General features: G+C 41.0%; 1 protein-coding gene across 9 annotated transcripts in view; it reads right to left on the bottom strand.

The window, feature by feature from the left end:
* The window catches only part of ZMIZ1 (zinc finger MIZ-type containing 1), a 339,063-nt gene that overhangs the window by 204,466 nt on the left and 106,721 nt on the right, over nucleotides 1-27,876 (bottom strand). For 7 of the 9 annotated variants that reach the window (XR_010722301.1, XM_066191513.1, XM_066191512.1 and 4 more), the window contains one exon: nucleotides 16,639-16,721. The exons of 1 other annotated variant lie outside the window; for it this stretch is intronic. The gene's annotated coding sequence lies outside the window, so the exon portion shown is untranslated. Of the gene's footprint in view, nucleotides 1-16,638; nucleotides 16,722-24,809; nucleotides 24,877-27,876 lie in introns of those variants that run through there. One more of the 9 variants, XM_066191515.1, reaches the window with a different exon arrangement.

Genomic DNA, 27,876 nt, shown 5'->3' with positions numbered 1-27,876 from the left:
GAAAGTGAGCAGGTGAGCCACTCAAAACACTGCAACTGACACAAAGTGTGTGCACTTCACTAAATTTTACTTCTTTCCCCCAACTAAGTGAAACCGCTGAACACTGCTTTTATATAAATATTTGAACATACCAGGTTTATTTAAAATATATATATAACCAGGAAGGACTTCAGAGAAACAAACTGCTCTTCCATTCTCTTAATTCCCAAGTGCCTGAATAATGGGACAACTATATAATTTCTTCTTACTCTGTTTTCCCAGGAGATGGAAGGCATGGCATACACTCGGGGCTGTATTTTTCACATGCTAAAAAACTCCAACAAATTTAAGATAATATGTGCACACACGCACAAAAAATGCTTTTTTTTATTCCTTCAACTATTTTAACTGGTTTTCTCTGGAGTCCCAAAGACACATCTAGATTTAGTTTACTTCTGCCAACATGTCTGTACAACATATCTATTCAAAGTAGTGTGTGTTGCAAGATTAGGGGCTGCTTATGCTTTTACTTAAAACTGCTGACATTAATATCACGTAAGATGTACAGAAATCAGGACTGGTAATTCTGGGATAGGTACTAGGTTACACTGTAATTTACTGACAGAGTCAGGGTGTCCACAGAGGTAAGGTTTAGATCTGCTCTCTCCCAAATTCTGACAAATCAACTGCAAAACTCACTTGCGACAAAATTACTTCTCTCAGCTATACACACAACAATTTTTCTTTGGTCAATCATGTGTGCCACAACAACGTGATTTTTTTTATGAACGGTGTTTTATAGTTCAAGTCTTCTGAACAACCCACTGAGTTAAACTATTCAGTTCAAACAAGTTCTTTCATGAATTTTGGCCATGTTATGGCTGGTTCTTCTTGAATACTCCAACTAAAAGATTCATCATTCATAAACGCACACTGAAGAGGTTACAAATCCATTTCTGATGGAAATTTGGGGCCTGCTTACCTTTCCTATGGGCCATTTCCTTACTCAAGGTGTATGACTGGACACAAAACAAGCACTTACTATTGCTACTCCGACTACATTGCTGACAGAGAAAGAACACTGCCTATTCTCCTTTAACTTCCTTTCTCTCTCCTTTAAGAAAAACCTCAAAACCAAAAATATGTCTCAATGCACAATTTCAGGCAAACCTCTTAGGCTAGAATCTGTGGGACTCCCTCAGTCATTAACACTGTAACAAAGAAGCCCTGCTTAACCACCTACTTCAGGAAATATAATGACCCTAAGCCAAATTTTATACTCTGATTTAGTAAATATTTTTGCATTACTCAACAGCTTTTACCTAGCCAGAGCACATTCTCAAGCACACATACACAACAATGTGTTCTTAATTACTCTGTTGGTGGGAAAGTCTGTCAGGTTTCTCACCTTTTATTTTTAGCCACTTCCAAGTTCTTTTTGTCCAAGTCTAAACCGGGGAGCAAGGAGCATTTATTTCTATTAATCAATCAATGATGGCAGTGGTGGTGCTCTCTAGTTTCTCATTCTGACTGCAAAGCAAAATTAAAAGCTATATTTTGCAAATTTACGCATTATAGATTGTAGCAGCAGCTGGTGGACTGCTGCTGAGACAGACCATCTTTTCCCTCCCAGTCCCCTGTGACTGAGATGGAAGAATTACAGGACAGCACTAGCAGCTGCTGCTGCTGCCCCAGAAGCAGCAAGCCAAGGTCTCTGGAAAAATAATTGGGGAGGCGGGGGAAGGGAAGAAGGGGGACAAAGAGGTTGGGGAGGGAAAAGCATTGCCAAGGCTGGCAGCACAAACAGCACACTGCACCTTGCCCTCAAAAGAAACAAATGAGCTGGTTTGGGCTTCCTTCAGTAGACACAAGACTCTTAAGCCATTGTGAGACTTGAAAACACTACCAGTTTTTGATAAGGACTTTTACAGAATTAAGAAAGAGTGAGAAAAGGCAATATTCCTTCCAGTCCGAGGCTTGCAGCGGTTTGCTCTCGAATCCTCTAAAAATAAAGCACAGTACAGTGTGTAATACCCTTCCTTGCAGCTCCAGACAGAGTCACTCCATGGAGCACTCTGCATTAGCACAGGCACAGTCTGCAAGTCATTTCGTGCCCTGTCTGTCTCCTGTAAAACAGGGGCAAACCAAATCCTTTCTCACACACACGTAGTCATGAAGATAAATAATTAATGACTCCAAGACATCATCAGTGTGAAAACACTAACAATCACTCATTTTTAGACAGATTTGAAAGTGGCACCAGTGGGAATTACGCCCATTTTTAAAAAAACCCCAAAACTGCTCAGTGCAAAAATCAGCTTGCTTACGTATTTGGTAACCTAAGCAGTGGCTCAGTGCAAGCAAGCAATACCCATCGATGCTACTCAGCACACTAAATATAAAGCTCATCTCAACAGGCCTGAAAACCACAAAAACACTGACAGACCAAACCGCATCCACCCACATCTGAAAACCTGAAGTTCACCCCAAAGCTTTCATGTTTCCCAGTGGCTCTCCCAAGTTCAGGCTGACCTCTGGGGTCCCAGTGAGTGGGACAGCAACACGCCTCACTCCCTGTGAATGAAGAGCACCCTTTACAACAGTGTCTTCAGTTTAAACAGAAGAGATTTATGGAGGCTCATTTTCAAGAGAGATAATCTGTTATAAAAAACCACACATGGGTCAAGCATGCTTGTCTCACTGTTCCTTCTCCTAAGGGGCCTCAATGCAAGATACTACTTGGTCCAGTGGACACTGCTTCATTTTCACAGCAGTGACAAAGACTTCCAGATTAGCCATAAAAGAGATTATTTGAAGAAAACATTCAGTTATTCCAAAAGAAAAAAAGAAACAAACACCACTGCCACCACAACAGATGAAGCTTTCTACGCCCTGTTTACAAAGACTGATTCAAAAGCCATACATTAATGGTTTAATTCCTCTATGGGAGAATATGCTTCATTTTAAATATATAGCTTTTCTTTTAATTGGAGGATCTCTTTTCATCCGGTATATTTGGTCATTAAAACAAGGAGTAAAAAAACCAGGACAAGAAAACATCGAAACTTCTTTGAACTGATCTCATACACATAAGCCAATAAATACTTAAAGGTCAGAAGAAAGTACTGGTGGCTGAAACAGTTTGCATTGGTTTTGTTGTGTGTCAGAACCCCTCTCAAGATAAGCCAAGAACACTGTATACAAAACCAGCACCATTATAAGCAGACACAGCCTTCTCTCAGTGTTTGTATTTCACATTCATTTTGGGAAGCTAAGCTAGTGATTGCTATCTGAAGAAACAGCTTTTGATATATCATCAATTTCCTGAAGAACATATAAGTTTATTGAGCAGGGGTTTTCAGACTCTTATCTTATTTGATAGTATTATGCCTTACTTTTTTAAAAAAATTTTTTTGAAAACTATAGTTAAAATATTGAGATGCCAGTAGAAGACACTTATTTCCTCAAAATCTAACTACAGGTATCAGCTGCTAAGATTATTAGGGACTCAATCTGTCGAGAAGTTTTTGAATAAAATTAAATAAATCCTTCCTCCTCAGCAAATTAGATCCTATGTTTTTTCTAAACCCAGAGTATTTAGTGAATGCACTTTTACACAAATCTCATATTAAATCCATCACCATATGAATTTTTAATGCACATAGGAAAGAAGTTTCAGCAACATTAAACCATTTCTGCTGCTACAAATGCTTCAAAAGTCATGACTTCCAAGGTGTTAGTGATGATAAGGATTAGAACATACGTCCAGCATTTCTGTCAATTCACAGCTGTGTGAGTAAACAGCAGAGGACAAGAAGGGTTAAATTACACAAAAGCCTTCACTGTCTTCCTAAAAGTCTTAACCAGTTAAGGAACAGGGCAGGTTTTTTTCTTCCCTAATTCATGAGGAAGGATTTATAGAATGGCTTGGAATATTGCCACAAGACAACCAAGGCATGTGGCTCAGAAGTCCCAGCATCACACACATGGAAACGGAGGATCAATAGAGACCAATAAACAGGGTACAGTGACAACCTACACCCAAAGCAGCCTATTTCTGGTGGAGATATCATATGTCTCTATACTGAAAATATTAGCTACGGCAGGCCCCTTCCTCAGCAGCAGTTCTCTCAATGACATCTCAGACACTCAAACGTTATCTGAAGTTACTCATCTCAGTGACTATACAGTCTCTTTCTCCTCCCTCCTTTTTGACCCAAAGCTATTTTTGAACTTGACCTTCTTTCAGTCTCTCCAGTAAGTAAAAAGCCTTTGATTTTTCTTGCCTTTGGGATCATGATGGAGAGGTAGGCACTATCCACCATTCCCTGTGCAAGAATGCTTTTTGCTCTCCTTACATCATCTCTTTGTCACTCACATTCATTTACCTACAATCCGCTTGTTTCATTTATTTAACAGATCACCATACCAGTATCTTTCTTCCCCTCTTGGCTGGGAGGCCTCACAACACAAAAACCTACGAAAACCATCTACTTCACGAAAATTAATTCAGCAGATGTTTCTCCTTTGCAGTGAGTTACCTTGGTGTAACTGGTTTTAGACCTACTAAACATAAGCACATATGGAGGTATTTAAGGTATTCCGTCATTCACTTCACTTTTCAAGACTAGGAAGTCTGAAGTTCAAGAACATAAGAAGTTTGTTCCGAAGACAGAGCGGCCTTACCACACGCACATTTTCATAAGACACTTGAATTCGCAGACTGTGCCTGTACTTCATGTTTCATAAACATACATACAGCTTCTGCACTTGGGCAATTACTTCACATTTCATGCAAAAGGCATTAGAAATATGACACCTGGGCTCACACATTTAGCCTGAAGCTTCAGGCTGAAAATGCACTTTGTGTGTGTATGTGTGAATGCACATTGTCCAAAAAAGAATCAACTGCAAGCTTACAAAAGGAAGAAAGCAGACATACTGCAAAGTACAGCCCCTCCATCAGAGAGCATTACAGCTACAAATATTCTGGTAGCTTGTATAGTATATTCATGTTACATGTAGTAAACTGAGTTTGGATGTGTGCATATCCAAAATAATAAATTTACCAGCTACAGAAAACAAAGGCAAAACCTTCCCAAAAAGGCTGGATGTTATCACTGGTGTATTCTTATACCACTATCAAAACTGAATGCACTCCATTAAAACTGTTTGCAGAAGTCAAGCTACATCTTGGCAACAAAAGGAGCAAAGGTAGTTGATTTCCTGGCTTCACATATAAACCCAAAATGTCAGGTGGTTATTACTCAAAATCTTTCATAAGACATAATTTGAGATTAGTATCTACAGTCCTGCACCACACTGTGGATGAAGGGAATAAACATTGAAATGAAACTCCACCACAAACCCTATTTCTAAAATACTTTCAATTCATTATTAAGATTCATTCTGAACAAAGAATGTTCATTCTACAAAGAACTGGAAAGTGAACCTGATATCAGTTCAACTCTAAGTAAACATTGACAATACTTTTAAAAAAATTGATCGTGGCTATTAAAAGGAAAGTTCTGGTTTTGCCAGACCTGTTTTTGAGGTTCCCTACTGAGGAACGTAGTAAGTTGCTGGCTGATTACTTTATTGTGTAATTTTTCAGAACTTATCATATACGCATCATCTCATAAGATAATATGGCTTGTCCCACAATCTTCCTATTTTCATGACCAGTCCTTACAAGAAGCTAGAGGCACAGGTTGGTTTGGCAAGTTTCTGTATCAAAACAGTATCTGGCAATGCTTCAAAATGACAGCAATCAAAAAACATCACAACAGAGTCAATGGCCAAGGACAGTGAAACCTGTCCTCCAGATGTTTGCCTTCAGTGGGATGGAAGGAAAACAGGCTTTAGCTGTGTACCACCAGTGAGAGCAGCAGGATTATTTCTATTGAGAAAAGCAGACGTTGAATTATCTAAAACTTAGTGCAGAAAGTGTTGTAGCATCAGCAAATACATTGAAAAAGCAGTACAAGTGGAACAATAACATCAGCATCAGGCCACTATGTATTTCTAGTATGCTACATGTATAGCTATAAACCACACTACCTAGTATATGGCATGCATTTGATAGACAACAGAGATCGCTCCCGTTCAGAACTTTACGTATTGCTCACTGCTGCACCATGATAACTAGTACATGTCCCTTACTTAGGAAAAGAAGTCCCAGAAAATTTCCATGTTAATTCATTTCACTAAACAGCTGGAATAACGTTCTCTTCACAAGCTTATAGCCTTATGGCTTCACACACACTTCCTCAAGACCAAAATTTTCTTCTTGTGGCACATGAAAAGGAAAAATGTGACTGAAATCTATTTTTAACTACAAGCTTCTGAAGAGCTAGTATACAGATGTACATTTCTTGTACTTGCATATGTAATCAATATTTTACATTTTCTATTTTTACTGTAAAATGACAGCTCACAGGAGTAACTGCTAACTGCACAGATCACTGGAGACACACTCTGGGGAGTTCTTTGTCTATGGACATTTTTCAGGAAAGCCCACTGCCTTCAACTTGAAAAAATACCCAGTAGAAATGGTTGGACAGAACTGGCTTCCTGATACACATTTTAAAACAAAAGCTGGTGACAACCAAAGCAAAATCAAGATCAAATAAAACAGTCCTCAAAATCTAAACAGAAACTTTATTCTCTGTGAAAGCAGTCTATACACATGAAAAGAAAAGTTTAGTCTTTTCTCATGGAAAAACAAAATGAAGCAGAGGCAGAGGGCATGGAAGTAATTTAAAATACACTGAATAATATTTGATTTTTTTTTTTACATACATGAAAGCAGGAAGAACAGAAAACATGCTACTGTGAGTTAATTCAGTGATCCCTCTAACTGGGTATTCTGAACAGAAGACACCTTTTTAGGCAGGGTACAGGAGCCCAGCTATTGCCTGTAGTTTACTGCCTGTACTTCCCAGCACCCAGAGTCTGACAGCAGCAGGAACATGTGCTTCCCTCCATGTCTGCTCACGGAGCTGTCGCCCACAGCCGTGTTTAACCTGCTGATCTGCCTTCACAGCCTCCTACAGCAGCAGGTCTGCCAGGTAAGACAATGCTGCCATTGGCTTAGCCAGCACTTCTCTACAAATACCAGCCCTGCCACTACTCCCTAGTAAGATTTTAGTGCTATCTTATGTATCTTTGTTTTAAAGACCTGTAAAAATAATGCCCAGTTGTCCAGGATCCTCCCCACTCTTTTGAGCACTGGTCTGCAGCAGCCAGGCACGCCTCTTGCCCATGAGACTTTTCTGAGAGTTTCCCATCACATGAAGTGCAGCAAGAAGAAAACAGGTACTACCCTACCACAAATTGGACCGTCTTGTAGATTAGAGGAAACCAAAGTCTTCAAATAACCAAACTGTTGTTGGGGTTCCCCCCTCAACCACTTGGAGCACAGAAAGATGACAGCCATGCCCCCCCATTCGTATGATGGCCACTCTGTTATCCGAAAAGGTTATGATCCCCTGACCAACCAGCATGTTACCACTGTCATTCCCACCACTGGAAGTTAAACATCATTTCAACTTCATTTGTTGCCAGTGATCCTTTTTTATCACTGTTTTTATTTTTAACAAATGCTCCCAAAACCTGTAGTTTAAACAAAGTGAAGGAAAGATGAGGGAAGACTGGTGTGGTGAAATCTGCTATTAGACAGCTAAGCTACTTGTGTGATGATTATCTGTTTAGAAAAATGATCCAAAGCTACTATTTACATGTTTAAACTAACCCAGCCCAGTTTGTCTCTAATGGTGTACAGAATAATCATGTGAACTATCTAGCTAGCTGATCTGAATGGCAGCAACTTCTGCCAGAGGCACCAATGAGGTGCTGAGAACACATGCTTTTCACAGCCTAATACTCTAAATTCAACCAGAGCTGTCTGAATGATGACTACATTTGAAAAGAGGTATCGAAATCATTATGATGGGCCACACACATGAATTTAGAAGGAATTTCTAAAGCACAAAGGGGAGAGAGGCATTTACCTCCCTTAGTATAGTCAACCACAAGAGTGCCCCTGCCTCTTAGTGCTAGGGACCTGCTCTGGAAACACCCACCTTGGAGCTCAGAACTTTCCATCATTCTGGACACCTGCTGACCACAAAGCCAAATACTTGAGCTTCTGCTTGTCTCTCAGTTATTGTGATTCATACAGAAAAGCCCCCAACCCTCAGTACAGTGCTCTCTCACCAGCCATTTGAGCCATCTGCATCTATTACTCCCCTTCCCCTCCCCTCTCAGTGTTTGTTGATTGTGCAAGTGGTGCACAGGTGATACACTGGGCTGAGATGGGGGAGGAACACTGGTGACCAACGTGCCATTTATTTTTTTTAAACCCCTAATCTACATATTTGGAGAGGCAAAGAAACAGAGAATATACGATTCACCCTTGACATTCCACCAGATAACTTCAATCCTGTAAAATGCCCCCTAATGACCTGAATATAATACCATGGTGTTACAGTGTCACTTTAATACTGCAGGGTTCTTCCTCTGGCAGTGCAGTCTGCAGACTTAATATGTAATGTACAGGATTATACTGCCACTAAAATATTACTTAGTGCTGCTGAAATTTCAAATTAATTCAGGGAGCTAAATCATTATTCAACTCTGCCTTTGCAGAGATACATTCCCCTGGTTGTTTTAATAACAGTGATTTTAGAACTAGAGGGTTGTTACTGTCTCTTCAAGGCTTGCTCAAAAGGAGAAGTGGCCTCTAAACTGTCAGGCAAGTTAATGCAGTGATGCATGGATGTTTGTGACTAAAAAATAGTTTGAGAAAAATGGGCTCAAATTTTAAGAGAGCTCATAGCAATGTGGCTGATGAATCACTTTATTACTAAAGGATAAATTCAGAGACTAGCCCAGTTTTCTCTATATTTATATACATACACACTCCTATGTTCCCATACACCACCACCTTCCTCCACAGACAGATTTCGTAATAATTAAGGGGACACATTCTTCATGAAGCCAATGACACAACTGCTGGTAACTGATGAAACTGATCTTTGCCAGTTGAGGATGTGGCTTTCAAGTAATTCTGAGCTCCAGCTTTTAAAACCTAAATACACAAACATGAACTTTTTACAGCTCTGGGTTTCTTCTTCCTGAATAATTCCTGTTACTAATGAGTATCCTGTACTTTTAGGTCACTACAGCACTTCAACACTTAATATGGGCCAATCCTTGCCACTGCATTAGAGCCAGTGTACACAATAACTTGCTAGCATATGAAGTAAGGGAAGACAAAAAACAGTGGATGGGCTAATCATAAAAGCAAGTTTCTATCCTCTGAATGTTTGCCCATTTTTTTAACATTGTGTTTAGATTAGTTTCTGTTTCTCAGTTAAAATACCAGGCTGCTCACTTCTACAATGAGGTTTCTTAAATCTGGGAAGCATTCCCAAGATATACTGAAAAAAAATCCTCAAACCAAAACCCCTACAAAAACAATGTTAAATGAGGAACAAGATAGGGCCAAACACACAGACTGAAAACAACTTGTGGCAGTGAGTCTAAATCAGGAATAATCAAACTTTCTCCTTATTAAAACTGTTACCTACTTCCTCATCCATTAATATTATCCTTGTTTACACTTGCGGCCAGGCCAAAGATTTTCCCCTCCCTCCAAATATAATTTCCTGCTATTGACAGACATGTTCAAGTGCGGGATGTGTGTATGTCCACATGGCATACTGCAGGCAGAGGCGAGCCTTCTTGGCCACCATCCAAGCCAGCTGTAAATGAGCCAGCTCCAAACTGGAAGCTGTGTAAGCACAATTAGCACAGCAGTAAGCCTGATCTAACACATCCTGCCAAGAGACCGAGCTTATTAGCTCGAGCTCAACACAATGCGAACGATGGATATGGGGCTTCTGCTCTGGCTCCACACAGAACGTGGGCAGCTGAAGACAAGCACATCAAGCTTGTATCTGCCCACAAGACATGGTGTAAGTACATCTTCTCTTGGGGTATACCCTCTGCTGCAAGCACTATGCTTTCCCTCTGCATGAACTTCCCAAAAGACTCTGAGTGCTGTGAGCAGATGGAGGGAACCGGGGTCTCCAGGTGAGAACTTCTGAGGCAGTACAAGAAAAAAGGCACCAGGCAGGTGTTTAGGCACCAGGCACCAAAAAGGCCCAAGGGAAAGGTGAGGGAAAGGCAGAGCAAAGCACTGCAAGACTCTACAAACTGATAAAGAGCACTCCACTTCTGGCTTCTATCAGGTCCAGAACAATAATGACCAGAAACCATTACCATACTGTAGATGTTAAATGGGTTCTGCACAGGTCCTCCCACCAACAAACAAAGAATTCACTATTTTTTGTGGACATTTGAACAGTTCAAAAGAGGAACGTGCCCAGAGAAGGAAATCTGTTATCAAACTGGGACCCAAGAAACTAATGCCCCCCTGGTGCCATAGCTTTTACTAAAGGAGCAGTGTCAGTCTAATGGTTGGCAATAGTAGTATGAGAAACTTATAAATTCAGAGCAAAATCAGACAAAAATCAAAGGACAGCGATGAAGATCATCGAGGGGGGGCGGGGAAGGCAGATTTTAAGAAGAGAGCTGAAGAAACTGGGAATGTTTACATTTAAAAGCACAGTAATAAAAAGGTCACTGCTAAACTACATTTAGCAGAAACCAACCTATTCAAGTTAGTGAGCTTCTGCCCACCCAGTAATAGAGCACTCAGGCAAGAGGAAATTCCATTGAAGTGCCCTAATCAAAGGCAACAAAGAAAACACCTTATTCAACACATAATTATTTTGTTGCATTCTGTGTCAACAGACTGTTCTGTAGCAAACATTTTGTATCTTTGGAAGGTGGTGTTCATGCCCGTTTTCTTTTTCCTCCCACTCGACTGTAAAGGAGTATTTTTAGCTTTCAGTTTGAGCTTTCTGATGTATGGGACATATACCTTTAAGCAAGAGAGAGAAGGGACCCCACAAGGTGTGGCAGACACACTCCTCCACACATTGATATTCTGCAGATGAACTAGTTTTATTTTGACTCCTGAGATTTTAAGATTACATTGGGTATATGGAGGTTTTCCATGATTTGCTAGCTTAAAACATTTTCTTTGAAAAGGTTTCGTTTGATCTGTGGTGAAGACTACACATTCTCAGCAGAGTACAAGCAGTCTATATACCTGTCCCTGTCCCTTGCCTGATCATCAGTTTGGGCAATACACCTGCTGGCATTTCACACAGAATTTCTCACACTCCAGTAACACAGATCTCAGTCATATATATCTCTATGATTCAAGGCAGCATTTGAATCACTGATACTTGCTTCAAAAGAGTGTTTTGCTTCCCTTTTCCCCATCCTTTCATAAACTTCTAAAAACATGACCAAATCAAACCAAATTAATCACACCAGGTTAAGAGAGAGAGACAAAAGAAAAACTGAGAGCTGAGATTACACTTGTGCTGTTCTTTTGTCTTGAGAAGGAAATAATTTTCTCTCTCTCTTCCCACTTAAAGGCCTGAAACAGAAAGGTGTGCTGTCAGAAATATCAAGGCCTAATAAAATGTGTGAAAAACCAGTTATACCTTGAATTTACTAACTTCAAGGAGGTGAAATAGAGAAATGCAGTTAAATACTATTTGGTATGAAACATTTAAAAATACGCAACAGTATGATTATTGTAGGTTAATTTAACCTTATTTAGATTTTTCAGTCATTTAAAAATACATATGTAATCCTCAACCACTGTTCCGACAGCGACAACTGTTCTCAATTTACACATACATCTAATGTATCTAAAATATACAGTATACATAAGTGCAGGGTATAAAAGTCAAATAACCATTCAGTCCCTTTACCTACACACACTTTCAGTGAAAAGATAAAAAATCTTGGCTTGTAAATCAGCTGATCTAAAGTACCCTAAAAGAACACATTTCTAACAGTCAGAAGAAAACACTGAAGAGATTAACATGATTAAAGGAAAAAAGGGAGGGTAGAGAACTAAAATATTTGCCAGTTAGCTCTGAATGCTTTTGTATTGAACAAAAATAAATACTCAATCTGTGTATTATTTCCTTTGGAAATACTTCTTTGCAGAGAGGAATGCAAGTTAGCATCCTTTATAAGGCCATAAGAATCTTGTACATACCACCATAAAGCAGTTCTAGTACAGGATACAGCGATCTCCCATGCAGTGACATGATAAACAATCCTAGAATACTGATTTTATTTGGTCTCCCTTCAAAGCAATACTTACTTCCAAAAAAAAAAAAAAAAAAAAAAGATAAAATAATCAGAAGCCATCTGCCAAAGGAAGTACCTCAGACTAAAAGACCTGTCTACGCTCACTGCGTGTACATTGCTTTTTGTTTAGACAAAGTAAAACCAGGATAGATTGCAATGTGTCTGCAGAAGGTTCTTGTATTTTTAACTAATACTGTCCTGCCAGTATCAATTCATCCAGATAGAAAATCCTTCATTAAAAATATAATTTACTTGGGTAGCTTTCCACTATGTTGAAGTGACATCTTTCCCAACCACTGCCAAAGGCCATTAGGAACACAGAGCTTTTGAGAACAAATTTCAACCATGACTCCTGTTGGCCTGCCTAAACAAAAGTTTCCTAAGAAAGCTTGGGAATCCTTAGATGGGAAGGGGCAAAGCCAAAAGCCATGAAAAATATTATCTGGATATACATAGTATCATTACAAAATCAGAAAAAATCTTTGCACTGTTTCCTACAGGCACAAAGTGACAAACCAGTGAAATATCCTAAGGAACGAGACAGAACTTCGGACCATCTCCAAAAAAAGAAGGAAGTTCTTGTAGACTATTTCTGCTACCTAAATAGGTGGAATTTTTTACCTGAAACTTGGGGTGCTACAGCATTTTACTAAAAAGTACAACACTGAAGACAACTCAAGCAAGAAGCTACCAGCATTTTATGCAGCCGTACACATTTCTATGTGTCCAGTGGAAAAAAAAAACCCATATATACAAGCAGACAAGCTCAAAACACAGTTTGCCTTTGGACTCATGGCTTACTTTTACAAAAGAGTACTTATATTTACCAGAGCTTTTATATTTAAGGCAGTATTTGAAACTCTGTTTTTCCTTATAAATTACAATACAATAGTTCCAAAAAACCTTCTCAGCTTCATCTCATTCCATTCTCAATCAACTGCTCTAGCTACAGAGCAGTAGAGTAGGAGTCAGACAATGTGACAACCTGTGGCAATCAGACATCACAAAATTCATTGAACTAAAACATGAGATGTACTTTATTAACATAAATGATTCTAAACTTCATACATTTCAACACTAGGAGAATGTAATTCAATGATTAGCCACACTTATACAGAGAATTCAGAAAGTTCAGTAGGAGACAGGAGAAAGGAGTGAAGAAGCCCTGTCAAAGTGCAAAATCCAAGCCATTGCTCAATTCCAGACCTACCCATGCTCCTCCTCAGAGTGCCACTCTGGGGCCTGAAGTTGGGAAAAAAAACAACTTTACCGCTTCATACTTAAAAAGGAAGCTCAAAGACAAACTATGCTGCCTTTTTGTAACTTCTGATGCAATAAACAGTCTGATTCAGCAACAAGCCTGCCTTGATATGGTTATACACCTCCCACTAACCACGTCCTGAGCAGTCCCATGGAATACACAGGCTCATGGCTGGGGGATATTTCACAAAGGGAATCTGAAACAAGCAGTTCCTATCTCTGGCCACTTGTTACCAGCTCCCGCTGCACTGCCTTCACCCCACCCCTCCTGGCAGTGTCAGGACAGCTTCATGGTGCTGTGCAGAGAATGGACTTGGTTAAGCTGAAAATAGTCCATTCATCCTCCCCTCCTCCTCATTTTTGCCAGGTTATTTTTAGGACAGATACGTTCTCTGCCCTTGTTCAAAAGGCAGCTTGGCTGGAAGGGGAAGGGAGGAGGAGAAGATGCAGCTTTGCCAGCCCAGGCTGTAAGAGGGACCGCAGGGTCCCTTCAGCCCACCTTGCCACTAAGACAACATATCCATGGCATTACAGACACACGGAGGTCCTCATAATCCCAGTTTAAGATGGTGTATGCAAAGTCTGAAAAGGAGCATGAACTGCTCCTACAGTTGGATGGAAGAGGTTTGCATAATCTTATCCCTCATATCCCAGGAGCCAGAACTAATTCTGTGCTTTTCTGATTTGACTTGGGGATTCTACGCCACCACAGCAGGACTCAGGAAATGGCTCTTCACTGTAACCTTGTCTGAGTGCTCATCTTTTGTTTGCATTACTCTGCCTTGCAAGATGACAGCTATCAAGTCAGATTACTGAATGCCACTCACACTGACACATGCCAAAAGTAAACCATTAAGACCATCTAAATAAGAGCCAGGCTTAATATGCAGGTTGCCAGGTATTATATCTAGTAAGAAATAATTCTAGACAAGCTCAGCAATTAAAAATCACTAAATATTTTAATGTAATTCTTAAAATTCACTAGACTAATCAAATAAAAACTCTTCTGAATTCCTAAAAGAACCCTACATTTGAAGTGCAATGAATTTAGACTGTCAGAGGGGAAAAAAAAAAAAAAAAAAAAAAAAAGAGCTGGGGGAGAAAAGGAGAAAATACAGCAATATTTTTAAAATTCTCCTAACCCCACTGTTTTTTCTGCGTGTTTATGAAGCCTCCGGAAATACCAAGGCAAACATTCCAGCTCTACAGCAGCGAGGCCACATGACCCAAAGGCACAGCAAAGAACTTCTTTCCCAAGTTTCCTTATGGTACAGAAAAGTGATTTTTATTTTATTTTTTAAAATGAGGATCCAAGTCTAGGGAAATCTCCAGGAAATTTTCAAGAGTACAGTTTTAAAAACAGAGTTCTTCTTGATGTGGTGGGGGTTGGTGGTGTGTTTCCTTTTCTTATTTATTTGCTGCATTCTATTCCTCACATACTATTTTTATTATCTAACACCAGCATCTTAGACCTATATTCAGGGACCATTAAATACAGTATACCATTTAAGTCTCCTCTAAAAACTACTTGTAATGATCTCTAAATCTTCTATTAGAGTTAAAATCAGTACTGCTGTATTTCTTAATACAGCCATGATCTTTCCCTGGCAAAAATTATGGCACTTAAAACTCTCCCCCTTCTTGTCTTTCAGGATTATTTCAGCTAGCACTATTAATGAAAGGAGTTATGCAAACAAGCTTTGCTAAACACCATGAAAAAAAACCACCCCAGAATCTGAACCTGAATCACAACCTTGCATTTTTACAAACAATCATGTGTACATACTTGGAATTAACTGAAATGTAGGAGTATTGATGAATCATAATGTAATAAGTGAGTATCAGAAATTTGTGGCTGTCTGAAAACAACATAGCAGAAAGCATTGGGAAGGAAAACAGTCGCGCAGTAGAAATGCACAGCAAATGGCAGGCACTCACCGCTATCTTGCTTGGTAACCATGTCAGAAATGCTTCTAATTATCAGAGGTAAAAGAGGGATGGCATTTCTGCTGGAAGCAAGTTTTACACTTTAGTCTTTCCTCTCCCTTCTCTTTCAGTCTATAAATATTGGTCTTACACATTTTTCTCCCATACAGCTCTTGAAAAGGTTGAGTTTTTCAAGGCTGAGAGCAGACAGAAATGTTCATCAAGAAATGCCTTGAGGTCAACTGTCTGTAACTCATCAAAGTACAGCACTGAAAATATGGAAGAGGTGGATTATATGAGCATGGTAAAGCAGACCTAAAATAATAATAATAATAATAATAACAAAAATCTATGTTCTGATGATCAGTAACATTTTTTCTTTTTGGAAATGGGTTCAGTTATGCACCCCCAGTGGTGATGGTCGCAGGGTACTGAGTCGCCTCCTAATTTCAGATGCATTCAAAGCAACTACAGATGCATGGAAGTCTCTTCAGTGCTATTTCCCAATACATGGAAATACCACTGGGATATGACAAGGAGCAAAAATAGAGAAGACCAACACAGCAGTGTAAGGAGAGGTAGCTGGTCCACAAGAAAATTACAATGTAGGCCAAATTTTTGAGAAGCAATGAACTACGCCGAAAATAAGGCAGAGATCAGCTTACCTATGACTTTATAAAGTGCTTAAAAATATCTAAAACAACCCCAAAAGCAAAGGAAAAGCAGCAACAGAACAAGTCTGCAAAGATTATTTTTCTTAAGTCAAGGAGGAAATAGAAACCCTGGAGTGCCCACTGTGCTTTTTTTAAAATTCAGTACAACAGCCAGACATAAGATATTGAACACATTATTGAAACTACTGTTCACTTCTACTCAGGGATTTCTGCTTAGTTTATTATAAATGCACATTTATTGGCAGCAAGTAGAACATATTATTGCTCTGTTTTATAGCTCGAATGGTTCACGCAAAGAGTAATTTGTTTGTATTCTGTATCAGGATCAATACTGTACCAGGGATAGCCAGAGGAATGTTTATGCTGAGGGTTTTGCTTGCAGTGTTTTGTTGTTGCAATCAATTGACCAAACAGGGCTGCTTCTTAAAACAACAAATAAACTATGATAGTGACCAGATCAGCCATTCAAGCATCAAACACGACACAGTGTCTGGAAAAAGAATGAAGGCCCACAAGAGTTTTTATTGCTTGATGATCCACACAGCTCTCCTACCTGAATATTTCCCACCGGCCTTTCTTCCTCTCTGTAGCTGGGGACTGTTTCCTCAATGCCCTCACAGAACAAGATCCATTTTCCTGCAATCAAAATACAGACACATCATGCTTCCATTCTGCTGCAGAACACAGCAGCATTTGAATTAGCTCACTGAAAAGACCTGAAATGAATTAAAAGCATTTAGAAGTACAACGACCAAGCCAGGAGGACCAGATCTGAGGGTGGGTTGGGGCTCCAGCCCAGCTCTCGCCACCTCCAAGCTTTTGAGACTCACTCAGCAGTTTAAGTATTACAGGTTTTCATGCCTGTAACAATGAAACAAGGAAAAGATAATGAGAATTCTCTTGAGGTTTATATCAAAATTTCCTGAGCCAAATGGTAATTTTTTTCAGTTAAAGGTCATGCTGAAGTCTCTTTTATTCTCTTTATAAAGGGTACTCACTGACTGTTGTGAGCTAAGTGCCATTAAAAGAGATAAACCAACCCCCAAACACTGCTTAAGAAAATACGCCAAAATACCTCAGAACCACCATCCTCTCCGTAGCAAAACAAAACAAGTTTATGGATTACACTGGCACAGCACTGCAACTTCTAGGAAATGTTTTTTTAATTATAAAGAAAGATTGCAAAGGGAGATGGGGGAATGTTTACGGGTAGTCTGTATTTTGTTACATGCTGTTTCAGCAGGCAGACAAGGTGTCCTTACAACATTACACTACCAGGCTCCAAAACTCGGCAAATATTGAGAAAAGTAACACAGTGACTACGTTTTGCCTCTCTTTTAACTGACTTCCAAATAACTTCCATACAAAAAAAAAAAAAAAAAAAAAAATTCCATTAAACATAAAAAAGCATATACTACCAGAAAACAAAACAAAACAAAACAAAAACCAACACAGCAAACCCCAGGCAACTTGCAACCAGCCCAGGTTCCTCCCCAACGACCAGCTGTGGGAGCAGACCCTTTCATAACAACTCAAATGATGCAAAAGTCACAGGTGACTTAAAAAAAAATGCAGAAGAAAAGCCTCAAGTTATTACAAATAACTTGTTAGTTGCATGCAATGTTTGTTCTGCAGCCATATTTATCCTTTTCACCAGTAATTCACAAAGAACAAAAACAGAGTGAAAACCTTCTTAGAAGCAGTCATCCCACCCCAACACACCCAGTGTCACCAAGGGACTGTCTGCTCCATACAGGAACAGTGCTGGTTTTCTTGTCTCACAAAAGGCAATTTTAGAGAAGTTACATATTGACAAGCAGCCTGGGTGAATGATTTGCTTTAAAGCCTCATTGCACTGTGAATGTTTCCGCCCAGAAAGGATTTATTCTCATCCAGAAGTTTTCCCCAGTGCTTTTCTTTCGCTTATGCAAGGCAGGAAAAACACGTTAATTGACTCAAATTTAGTATGTGTTAACGTGACTTTCTCAGCTAATGCAGACTGGTCTTTAATGAAGTTACAATTAGTTATTTTAGTTTGTTTCTCCAAAGGAAAAAACCTAATTTTCTGCCTGCCCCAAGATCTGGGTACCATTCCAGGTGTAACTGGATTGGACTTCTGTCAGATCAGGCTATATAGCACTCACCTGGACATTTGAATTTCACCTCTCACTCCTCCCTCCTGGACTCTTACTTCCAACACTGCATTTGTGCAGCTGCATGGTTAGCTGGAATGGGGGAACTAATTTCCTTCAGCATGTTGTCTCATAAACAGCTGTGCCAACACAACACAGGGAGCGGGCCCAAGACAGGAGTGATCAGCCATCATGGCAGAGGATAGGAACAGAGGCTGTTTAAACCAGCCTGAACAGCACTGCTGCAGCACACAAACCCGAAGCTTTGCCCCCCTCCTCTGTGCTTTATTCTGCCCATCTGTAAAACTGGCACCACAATTCCTACTTTGTTTTATAAAGCATCTCTTAAAATAAAAGGGCTATCCATTAACATTGCTGTGAATTCACATTACCGACCACCCACCCCTTTCATAAAGCAGGTCCAAGCCGATTCTAAGGACACTGGCACTGTCCCCACCAGCATCTGCTCCCTGGTTTCCCCTCACAACCTGCTCGGGGGTTGTACAATGTCCCCCCACCACTCCAGCCCCAGCTCTGCCAAAACACTTCACAGGGTCCTGCTGGGAACCGCAATCAGCTTCTAAAAATAAAACTAGCTTCTTAAAGCCTGGTCCCTTCTCTCATGCTGTTTCTAGAAAGGTCCCCAAAACAGTCTCACTGGAAACTTGAGGGGTAGTGGGCTACACCTGCAAATGAGAATAGATGGTAGAGAACAGGTGTTAACTGGAAAGCCCTTACACCTGGCTGGCCTCGGCCACCCTTTCCAGGTGTGTTCTAAGCCTTAGGGTGGCACAAGACCTCCATGCTGCACAATTCCCAGCCTCTCCCACACCCACCCCGGGTCACGGCCCATGGCGTGCTGCATGAGTGAACTCTGGGAAGCACCAAATCCTTTCAGCAAACACCCGCCGGGCCGCTCAGGGAGCTGTGGGTGCCCATGGGGGAAGGAGGGGGATGCTCCAGCCGGGAGGGCTTCCTGCTCTTCCAGAGACAGCAGGGGGAGCACACAAAACCACGTGGGTTTTTGGCCACAAACGCTTTGTTGGCTACGGACCGCTGGATGCTCGCGATGCTGGACACTCTGCACTAGGCTGCTCCTACAGTAATGTGTTTGTGGTGCTTTACCATTACACCACGGCACAACTCTTGCTCCGAGTAGATCACACCGTAAAAATCAGCTCTGTGAAGGAGCCGAGCTGGACAGGACAGGAAGGCTGCAGGAGCCGGGGGAGGAAGGAGAGGCTACACAGCAGGGCTGCCAACGCCAGCGATTTTATTGTGTCCCTTCTCCAGCTCTCCAAAGTCTCATCATCACATAAAAATTTCAGCTTTCAGCTCTTTTCTTGGTTTTTTTTTGTTTTTACGGGATTTTTATCTCTAGGTTTCCAAAGTTCAAAACCAAAGCTGTAAAAATAAACCCTAAAGGTTTAAATAGTAGCAAAAGCAATACAAGAATCATCCAAACCTGTTGTCTGCACATCACGGGCAAAAGAATCTCAACTCGGGGAATTTCATATAGTTTTATTTTATTTACTGACAATTAACACACTGTTAATTATTGTTCCAGAAACTGAGGAGGAAAAAAAAAGGAGGCTCAGCAGTTCAGCAACTACTGATGGGAGCTCTCTTCCTGCAGCTTCCCAAGGGTCAACTTGGCTCGGACACCTTTCCTCCCCACAGCTTTCCCAGCCTCTCCCCTGGTTTGCGCCATGCCTCACCCCCAGCCCAGGCCATGCCTTTGCTGAGGCGACAGGCAGCACAGAGAGCGGCGGGGTGTGTCTGCAATGCCTTCTCTGCCTGCTCCTCCTCGCTCCTCATTTGTCCTTGGGCTACTCCTTCCTCCTTCACTCCCTTTCCCCTGTCCCAGGCTGGACCCCCAGGTCCCAGTCCCCCCCCAGGGATGCCCTTGCTTTGGCCTCGGTGGCCACAGCCCTCAAGGGTGACCCTCACTGCACTCCGGGACAGATACCATCCCTCAGGGCACTCCTGAAGGGCAGCCCAGGCAATGCCCCACACCCCTGCAGCCCCTGCTCCTAAACCCACCAATTTTGGCCCAATATACTACATAGTTTCAACATTTTTTAACATGGTGCTCTGTTTCTTAGTGATTTTGCCAAAATTAATGGAAACGGGGTGTATATATATATATATATATATATATATACACACACATATACATATACATATATATATATATGGGAAACACCCAGAACAAACTGTGCATTCCAAGTCTTAAAATGAAAAGATATAAAAATACTCTAAGGGGGAACTGGAGGAAATCCAATAGGGAAGTAACAAGGAGTTCATCTTTAAACCTCCTAATCTCAGCTGTATCACTGCAATGGACTTAGGTCAAGCACAAAGAACTTTCCCTGCTTTCTCATCATATCCATGGTGGCTGTCAGATTTTAGAGACAAGTTTATAATAGATCTCTCTGGACTACCACAGATAGTCCTGGAATCCTGCTTCTCTTCCTCAGCCTTACCCTCTGTGGAAAGCAAGAGCAACCCCAGGGTATCTCACTGTCTATACCTCAGCGCTTAGCCTGTGCTGGACTTAAAAACCTGCAAATAAATCAATTTCTAAAGGTAACCAAGAGTTTCCATACACAAAAGATCACTTGGACTCCACATACCCAAACAAAAATGAAGAGAGCAAACAGAAAACACCCAAGCAGAAATTCTTGAAAAACAAAAATACTGCTAGGATAGACAGTTAAAGAACGTTGTATAACCTTCCTATGGAAATGCATAAGAGTGGTGCATTTTAGAGTATTTTCCTACTTTCACAAACTATTTCAAAGTTCCAGCATTATCCTTCTTGAACTGCAGAATGTGTTCGAACTCAAAATTCCCTTAAAACCACAGCATGTCAGCAATCCCAACTTCTCCTTTATCCACAGCAGTAACTGGGTCATAAGTGAAGAACACGAAGTGCTGCTCTTTTTAAATAAGCTTACTGGTCAGCAAGCATACTTCTGCTATGTGAAAACATTAACAAACTTCTACAGAGAGTTTAACTATTATATGCAGTCCTTATTAGGTATCATAGCCCTCTATCAGAACTTTTTAGAAACTTGGGCTTTCTTGAAATTCTAAAGCAACTCAAAATCAACTGTGAATAAATGCCTGATGAGCACCAGATGCCATCCACACTGACAAGGAAACAGCCTGCTAGTTTAATAAGAGAAAAGCAAAAAATGTTGTTAAACTAAGTAATGCAAAATAGGCGACTGTTTTGGGGAGGAAAGAAAGACCAATGTCGTTGCAGGTTGGTGTGCTCCTTCCTGGGCAGAGACAGAACAAGGGAGGAAAGTAAAGCTGGGAAGATCTGTGCAGAGGGAAGCAGGACTGCAGCTTCTGACAACTTTGAATTTTGCCTACACCTAGACTTGCTCCTCAGCAATCCTTGTTAAAACAAGAACCAAAAAACATGCAAACACATCACACCAAAATGCAGCAGCCACATGGCTGTAAAATACAGACATTTATCTGATGGAACAGACAGGATGCACACTCCTTCCAAACACAAGTAGCAGAAAGCCACAGAAAGTGGCCAGGCTGCACTGGAGCCTGCCATGTGCCTCACCCAGCAGCACCTAACACATCCTCCTCCCTGCCCCTGCAGTCAGCCTACTGCCTTCCCCCCTGCAGGGCTCCTCATGCCCTGCAGAGTCCCAGGAGAAGCCAGGGCCAGCACTCTCCTTTCCTCCTGACACCGTTTTGTTCCCAAAATAGAAGAAGCAGGTCCTCATAGGGGGCTGCAGCATTGAACAGTGCAGCCACTCTCACACTCAGTCAAACCGGTGGCTCCTGTATCAAGTCATTACTACAACCAGTCCTCCGAGATTTCTCAAGCTCACTCTGCCAGGCAGAATGCTACAAGAGTACAGCAAAGTAAGAACGAATCACAGTAATAAGTATGGAAATTTTGCTTGTGTTTTTTCTCATCTTATTTCTCACCAGTCCATAGAAGCAAACGTTTTGTTTATTTAGTCACCATTTTCTCTAGCTCTCCCAATTTAAAAAACCAAACAACTACCTTTAGCTTTTTCTCTGCATGAACAGAAATGAAAGCCTTCTCAAACTTGTACTTCACATTATTTCAAAAAAATAAAACATAACTGAAGTACACATTTTCTCAGCTGTAGAAAGCCATTAATTTGCAATTTCCTTATTTTGGGATGGAAAGGAGAGGCCCAGGTTGTTGCCATACCCTTTGCATTTAAGGCCTAACAGGAGCCGTTTGCAGTAGTATCATGACCTCCAGTTTAGAACAACAAAATCCTTTTCTTCTCCCAAGCTGTTCCACAAAAATCTAATTACTGAAAGAACCACTTTTCCAATCCTGTTCTCTTTCTCAGGCTGCATCTAAGATGGATCCAGTGCACCTAAAAACACGGGCATGAGTCGGCCAAGATTGCTGTAGTCCATGTCTCTGCTCTCTTGTCACAGCCCTGGAAACCCTGAAGTCCCTGGGGCACTCCTGCACCCCACCTGCCCCCCAGCCTCACAGCCCAGATTTAAGGGGCTGCACGTGAGTCAGTAGAACAGATCAGGGGTTTAAGCAGGAACAGGGAAATAAGACCAGGAGGACAGACATTTCAGTGTATCTTTGCAAAACTGTAATCTGATGGAGGTGGCTTTGGCCCAAGCTGAAATAAAGATTTTGTGTGTCTGGCCCGTGCAAAGCAGTCCAGGCAGCTCCTGCTCCAGCCCAACAGCGCCCAGCCAGCTACAGTCAGTGTTAGCCTGGGGCTGATGGACCCAAACCAGCTGAGGTTTGCAATTCGTTATCGTTTCACAAGTGACCATCGCAGTCCCAGCTCCTCCCCAGGCAGCAGCACATTAGATTGCATCTGTTTGCAGCAGAGGACTGAGTTGCCAACCCGCAGGCACAGGACAACAAGCATTATTAACCTTGGCTTAAACTGAACCATTGTTCTGGAGACTGGACATCTCTTGTAAAATCCCATTATTAAAGACCATTGGCCATCTATTCCCGTAGAAACTTTTTTAGTGTGTTTTGTTCTATTTTAGAAAAAAATTTCCCCTTCCCTGTTCCTTAAGTCCTATTGTACTTACACAACCTTAAACAATAATCCACTCAAGCACAGCCATGGAAGTAGCTTGAAGGAACAAAAGCTGCTTCTGGCATAGCCAGTGCATCTGACTCTCCCTGCATACAGCTGCCTGTATAGCCTCTGCAGATTTGTAGAGCACCAGCAGCTACCGATTTCCCTCAGCTCCTCTCGTGTGTTGGATACAAAATAAACAGTAAACATGAGGAGTCGACTCAAATTATACTTGCACCATCAGCTAAGGGCACAGGTGAGTCACAAGCAAGTTCTGCAGCCTATCTTGCTAAAGGAATAGCAAGAAGACTGACCTTAAAAGAAAGCAGTAGGCGTGAGTAAGACAAATTTAAAAAAAATAAAAATCTACTCCAGGGAGACAAGGCAGTGGAAGCAAAATGTCTCAGGCTCTGCTAAAGAAGATTATTGCCACATCTAGCAGTTAGCACCCACCCAAGTAGAGTGCCATCAACCTAATTCTCAAATGAGACTAGCAAAACAGCGAGATAGGATTAGACATGCTTGTTTTTAACCATTCTTTGCTCTCTCTGGTGGAATACTATCAGCACAGCATTGGCATCAAAATTACTACCCGTCAAAATGTGCAGAGCACATTTTTTGATTTTAAATGTAGCAGTTATGTCATCTGGGGTTATTTATTTTTTAATATAAAGTGGTATAACATATTTAATCTGTTTTGAGAAAAGAAAAAATTGATTTAGTGAGCAGTTCAAGGCTCTCCCTGGAGACACTCAACCACACACAGAAATCTGGATATAAGTTGAGACTTCGCTAAAGTAATTTTAATTGTAGGTCATAAGAAATGTCAAGATATAAACCACCAAGGAATACTAAAAATTAAGCCATCATCTCTGAGTGTAACAAATGTCTTATATTTGGCAGTAGAATAATTTCTAAATCCTTACAGCATTACTGCTTAAGGAGAGTAGCAGAGCAAAGGGCTTAGAACTACATGCAACACGTGTGCATTATTTTTGCTGGGGGGCAGAACCAAAAACCTGCATAATGGAAAAAAATACTGGATTGAAGGAAACTTACACCACCACCAATAAAAATGTAGAGTTTTATCTTTTTCACCTTGTTTCACTACACTGAACATCTTCTGTTAATAAACGAGTTTTGATTTCTTTTGGTCTGAAAACGTTCCTCCCTATGCAGTATGGAACAGAGTTGTGAATACAGCAACATGTACGTGCAAAAACAGAGCACCAAAGTGAGGAAAGCTGGTTTTTGAGAAAAATTTAAAAACAAACAAACAAACAAACAAACAAACAAACAGAAACCCACAAAGCCTTAGACCATTTCTAGAGCTTTGTACCAAGGTTTTACAAGAAAAAACTCTTCACTTTCCTGTAGCTAAAAAGTACTTCTTAAACAGGTGTTTTCCTGTAGAAGGTACACCCCAACTTCTGCATTTCTGAGCTGGATCTGCCACTTACTTAAACCCTTTTATGGAACTTAGCTGAGATCCCCAAAATTTTCCTTTGCCCACTTACCTCAAACGACAGTGGTAAGAGGGCTCTGACCTTAGCAGTTCAAAGTGAAAATCCCTCCAGTTTAACCTTGAAACAGAGACAGTTAAATTAAGTGTTTTTTTTAACACCAAAAGGCAATATCTGAGAGCTCTTACTAAAGTATCTGAAGAAAACACATATAAACCATTTCATACGCCCACCTGAAAGTTAAAAGCAATGTAAAATCAGGATCAGGTTGGTTTATTTTTACCATCTCTGCCTAATAACCTCCTAAACTTCATCAACATACAAATTCCCTTTCCTGCTCTTACCTTCCTTTCATGGGAGTGGAGATGAGAAGGCTATTTCCCTGCTTTTAGTTAAATCAGAATGGAACTCACCAGTGAACAGCAATTTGAACAGAAAGCAGTTCAAGTGATGTGAAGATCCATATTAAGGGAAACAAGCTCGTGTATGTGGATGGGGAAAAAAAAAAGCAATTTAACATTCTACATTGCTGCCAGTCAACTCAATTATGAACATCTATTTTGTTGGGTTTAGCCACTGTCCCTAGCAGGTGTGCCAAGACTTATGGGTGAAATTCCATTTTTCTAAATGCAAAGGTAGGCATTTCAAAGAAGTTTAAATGTATCCTCTGCCAAGTTCATTTTCTTGAGTGCCTTCACATCAGCTCACTGAATACCCTAACCACCCTCTTCTGTGATACTAAGCACCATGCATATCCAACCCCATGCCTGCACAGGGTGCAGCAGGGGGGCTATTGCCTGCTTTGCCTGCCTGAGTGCTGCTGTCATGGCAGGGAAGTGAAGGGCAGGAAAGCTGCAACACTACGACCCAAATACGATGCAGGCAAACACAATTTTAGACATCCAAGCCTTTAATGCAAATTAATGTCATAGCAATAAATGCTCCAAAAGGAATAATTGCACAGATGTCTCAGAGGAAGAGTCGTACCTTGGGATTTAATAGCTAGAAGCAGCTTCCCCATCTTCTCTTCAGGTCATTTGATAGTTCTCCTTGCCGTCTATCACACAAGCTATTACACAAGTACTCTCAAACTGGTAGCCCTGGATCCTGGTTTTCTGGTTCCCTGGAGGGCTGCAGGGGCTTTCCCCGATGCCAAGCCCTGCCAGGCTGCCCATGCTAAAACTCGAGGTCATCTGCAACATCAGAGAGGCAGTGTTACACAATTCATGCTCTGCATGGACATCTGAGCTGGAAAGACAGTAATTTCAAAGCAAGATGCAGTTTGCCTCGAGATCTTGCAAGTTTTACCGCAGGCTGTTCTTAAAATCTTCCACTGATAGCATTTGTAAAACTAGAATTAATTTTCTGTGACATTGGAAGAGGGAGGGAGAGACCCTAAACAAAACCCCAGTCCTGCCTCAGTGACTTCACTCCTTATATTTGCACAAATATCCACTCGTTTCTCCGCTGTCCTTGAAAGCCCTTTCTCTGCAACACACCAGAAGCTTTTAACCCATATCGAAGCCACTGTCACCCAGCCCCAGCTCCAAACAGGCACTGCTGTGCCAAAGCCACTAGTCTGTGAGAGGGGAGCCCTGGAAAATCTTGCCCAGGCACTTGGGGATGTGGCTGCCACGGCCAGGCTGCTGCGTCCCTCCACCAGAGATGAGGGTGCTTCGGTCAAGGAAAGTGCTCTTCTTACAAGAAAGGGGACTGAGTTTCAACAACTGAGGCAGAGGCAAACAGTGCCCTCTGGCAGCTCCTCTCCCGGGGTGGGATGGACATCTGAGCAAGGGTGAATTAGAGGGAGAACAGCTGTTTGTTCAGTGAATGAGTCACAGGACTCAGCTATTAATTCTTCCTCTCAAGAGAATATGCCCCCATGCCAGCCCACCCACCATCCCATAAAACAAACAAATATATAATGGAGGTCAGGGAGGGGGAGCTCAGCAAGAGGAAAGGAAAAAAAAAAAAAAAAAAAGAGGAAAAAATAGCCAAGCATTTAATATTTACATAAGAATGAAATGTTTCATTAATTACATACAGAATCAATTTGCAGCTATTTTCGTTAAATTTCTCAGTCAAACCCACAGATATGAAGCACTTTGAACTGTGCTGCACCAGTAATTGTGGATGAATATTTTAGATCAGTCTTGAATCACTGTAGAACACACACCAAATAAGCTACTCATGTGTGGACTACTAATGCATTTTCTTTCTTTGCTAGACAGATGGAATACAGTCTAAAATCAGTTGAATTGGCTACTGGTAATCTTCAGAAAGGCTTAGAAAAAATCTTTAGTTCTACTGTTTTATCAAAAATACCACTCAATAGCCTGTGTGCATTAGAAGAGAGCTGGCAATACACAGAAAAACCCAAACAAGTTTTAAAGATACGAAGGAAGAGTCAGGCATTTCACATGACTGTAGCCAGCTTCAGAGAGTGACAACGAACAGTGCATTGCCAAATGTTTTTAAAGGACTACTGCAAAGCTGGACACCCCTGCCATCTATTTGATATTTATCCCAATACAACCATTTATGGGCAGTCATTTTAAATCACATATAGCAGCATATCAGTTCTATAATCTGACAGATGTGTTCTAGTTTACAGAAGCATCTGTTGAGTCATCAGGACATCAGAATAGTTAATTGCACTTTGGGGATGCTTTCAGAGATTAAAAGTTGCCTTACTTCAAGCAAATTTTAAGTATCCTTATAGATTGAACTCCTTTTTCATATACAAAATTAACATATGTACCCACACTCCAGAGAAACTAATGTATGAAGTGTAAAGAATAACTTCCCTCAGGGATCATCTGTTTTCTTCCGCCTCTTGTGCATTGCCTCACACTGTGCTCAGCAATATGGAACAGAAAACAAAAATACAACTTTGAATCATGCATGATTCTGAAATATAAACTATGACATGGCCTACACTGTCTGGGCAAGACTAACAGAAGAAGCTGCTTTGGGTCAAGACTGGGAGATGATGTCTGTTTCTTTTTTTGGCAAAACACTTGTAATTATACTTCAGAAGGCTTTGTTACTGTTTATCCTAAAGGGAATGTTGTACAAGCTGTACCTTTCACCACCACAAAAGTATGTGAGAAGCCAGGAG

Source organism: Chamaea fasciata, unplaced genomic scaffold (genome assembly GCF_029207755.1).
Source record: "Chamaea fasciata isolate MVZ Bird 193981 ecotype frontalis unplaced genomic scaffold, bChaFas1.0.hap1 SCAF_9, whole genome shotgun sequence".
NCBI lineage: Eukaryota > Metazoa > Chordata > Aves > Passeriformes > Sylviidae > Chamaea > Chamaea fasciata.
The sequence above is the reverse complement of the archived record's forward strand: the minus strand, read 5'-3'. Positions and strand labels throughout refer to the sequence as shown.